Genomic DNA, 3,276 nt, shown 5'->3' on the forward strand with positions numbered 1-3,276 from the left:
TCTGTGTATTCTTTCGCTATCCCTATCGCCGCTGGATCTCCCCTCCTCGTGAACCAAACACGCGTGACAACTATGTCGGGGTCAGACCCCGACACTGAGTTACGTCACAATGACCAAGAGTGGCATCTTGAAATTTCTCTGGAAGAAGAGTGAAAAGGGAAGCCCATCTCCTGATCACATATACCCAGAGGCAATCAAAAAGCATGAAACATACCAAAATACACACCCATCTAAGTATTAAGGCCACAGATAACTCCTGAATATGCATAAAAACACAGAAACAGATGACCATATCAGCGCATGTCTAGAAACAAGATAAAGTGACAGACATATGAGCTGGAAGTAGACCTACACTACATATTGGAAGATGGGAAGGCTTTGGAAATGCCTGAGAAGGTATTCAGAAAAATGATTATGAAATGTATCAAAATACTATACAATTGTTTTTGTTGTTGTTAAGTACCGTGGAGTTGGTTCCGACTCATAGTGACCCTGCACAGGATTTCCAAGGCTGTAAATCTTTATGGGAGCAGAAAACCTCATCTTTCTCCTGTGGAACAGCTAGTAGTTTCGAACTACTGACCTTGCAATTCACAGCCCAATTCGTAACCACCACATTACCAGAGCTCCTTTACAATGGAATCGAGAAAAATAGGGAAAAAGTCAGGAAAGTGCTACAGGAACAATAAAATAAAGATAGATACAGCATTGGAAACAATCCAAAACCTACAGAAAGAAGTCCAAATAATTAATAATAGAATATCAGAAATGGACAATATACTGAAAGGGCAAAGAAGTAAAATTGAAGGGATAAAAGGCAGAATTAGTGAGCTAGAAGGTAAATCTTTCAACACTACTAAAATAGAAGAAAAAGTACAAAGAATGATTAAAAAAAAATCTGAAGGAGGCCTAAGATTCATGTTGGACAATATGAAGAGGAATAAATTAAGAATTATCAGCATTCTGGAACAGGAAAAATCACACAAGTCCAGAGAGGAGATAGTTAAAGAGATGCTGGAAGACAATTTTCCTAACATCCTGAAAAGTGAACAGGTAAGCATTCAAGAAGTTCAGCAAACTCCATGAAGGATAGACCCTAAAAGAAAACCACCAAATCAAGCTCTCCAAAATCAAAGACAAAGACAGAATTCTGAAAGCAGTTAGGGAAAAGAGAAGTGTAATATAGGCAAGCAAATCAGATTAAGCTCAGATCTCTCAACAGAAAGCATGCAGGCAAGAATACAATGGGGAGACGTATATAAAACCCTGAAAGAAAACAACTGCCCACCAAGCAAGAATCCTGTACCCAGCAAAGCTGTCAATCAAATATAATGGTGTAATCAAAACATTCCAGGATAAACAGAAGCTAAGGGATTTTGCCAAAGCCAACCCTTCTATGAAAAAATCCTAAAGGAAGTTCTGTGGACTGAGAACCAACAAGAACAGACAACAATCAGAGAATGACATATGTGGCAGCATCACCCTGAACTCAATTGACAAGAGTCAAGAACAGAATAAAATTATAAGAACAAAGGATCTGGGTGGTCAATCTATGATTAAAACAATCCAGATGGGAAGAAGGTCGGTAGATTACAGGATAAAATAGACAGTCTTAAATGGAAGGAAGTATTAATGGAATATAAGGTAACCACAACAATGGGGTTGTGGTGGGGGGTTTAGTTTGGTGTTGGGGAGGGCAATGCAAGAAGGGGGAGGAGGTGGAAGAACAAGATAGATAAGGGAATGCTGAGACAAGTTTACATGGTCTAACTGGGAAAGAGGTAAATAGTGATGCATGCTCAAACTTGGCACAACAGGGCTCTGTGATACAGGGATCTAGGCATAGTTTGAAGAGGGGAAATAATACTAAAATGCTTGACTGTCTTATGAATATTGGTTTCCCTTGCCTACCATTGTAAAATAGACACTTGAGTGAGATAGAAAAGAATGTTGTGAAACATGATTATGGAAAACTTGTAAGCCCATCTTCAGCCTATAACTGATTGGAATACCTAAAAGGGGTTCTACAACTTGCCAAATGAAATAGGCCTCTTGCAAAGCCTTTTCAGAGCACAGGACCTTAGGTGGAATCCTGAGTCTGTTCCAGAACCTTATGAGGTGGGACATTCCAACTAGAAAGGACATGCCAACCAGCCTGCAACAGCTAGAACAACAGAAGATACATCTTCAAAGAAAGATCATTAGGAAAAACCCAAAACAAAAATGTCAGCATGACTGGCTACTACAACAATAAGCAAGCTGTTCCCCAGGAATCCACCAAAGCAAACAATCAAGTTCCTTCAGGACAAACTCCCCTCTAAGAGTGAAACTCAAAGGGAACACATAAGCAGGCATGTAAGCTTGCTGTTGACCACATTGGCCTACTGGTGATTGGAAGAGAGGGAAAGGCAGCAATGAAGAAATGGGCTGAGTTCAACCACAGTCCATTAACTCCTGGTGACCTGGAGATGAGAAATAGAAGAGGAAGGGCTAGTTGGTCCAAAGAGTGGTGAGACCTGAGGACACTTGAGAACATGGACAAGTACATAGCCACAGAGGGCTGGAGCTGAGAGTGAAGCATCCAGCTGATATGAAGTGAGGGGAGATGCACAAGAACACCCAAACTTGCAGACAGTAACCATTTGACCTATCCTTGATGGCTTCATAATCAGAACTTGACTAGAGGAAATATACATATATATTTGTGATTTTGGTAGTAACTCTACCAACAGAGAGGGAAGGAGTCTTCACATCAAGTATCAATGCTATTCCCTCTGCACACAGGGTAGATAGGGATGGGCAACTTAGACATTGGCTACCTAAAATGGGGGGGGGGGGGTTGATAAAGGCACGAAGTGACTGGCTTACAAGGTTTCAAGAGGGAGTTTCATTTAGGAGTGGGGAGCAGGGGGAGAAAGAGTCCCCACTGAATAGTTTTCATCTTGTATAGATGGGTTTGGTGAAAAGAGATGGGGTAAGATTCATATGATTCAATAGTGAATAATTGTTATCATGACTAATTGTGACTGTCACAATTGTAAAGGTAGAAGTTTTGTACAAAAACAGGGAAGTGATTAATCTTACAGTATAGAAACAGAAGACCCTAAGACCTTCAAGGGAGAAGAACACAGGCAGAATCTGGGACCTTATCCAGAGAAACAGCAAAGGCCAGGCCAGAGATGGAGGCAGAGATGGGGACATGGAGAGAGGAAAAAGCTGAGGACTACAGATTCATCGGAAAAGAGCAACAAAGAGCCGGTAGCCAGGAAGCAGACT

The sequence above is a fragment of the Chrysochloris asiatica genome, unplaced genomic scaffold (genome assembly GCF_000296735.1).
Source record: "Chrysochloris asiatica unplaced genomic scaffold, ChrAsi1.0 scaffold00111, whole genome shotgun sequence".
In the NCBI taxonomy this organism is placed as follows: domain Eukaryota; kingdom Metazoa; phylum Chordata; class Mammalia; order Afrosoricida; family Chrysochloridae; genus Chrysochloris; species Chrysochloris asiatica.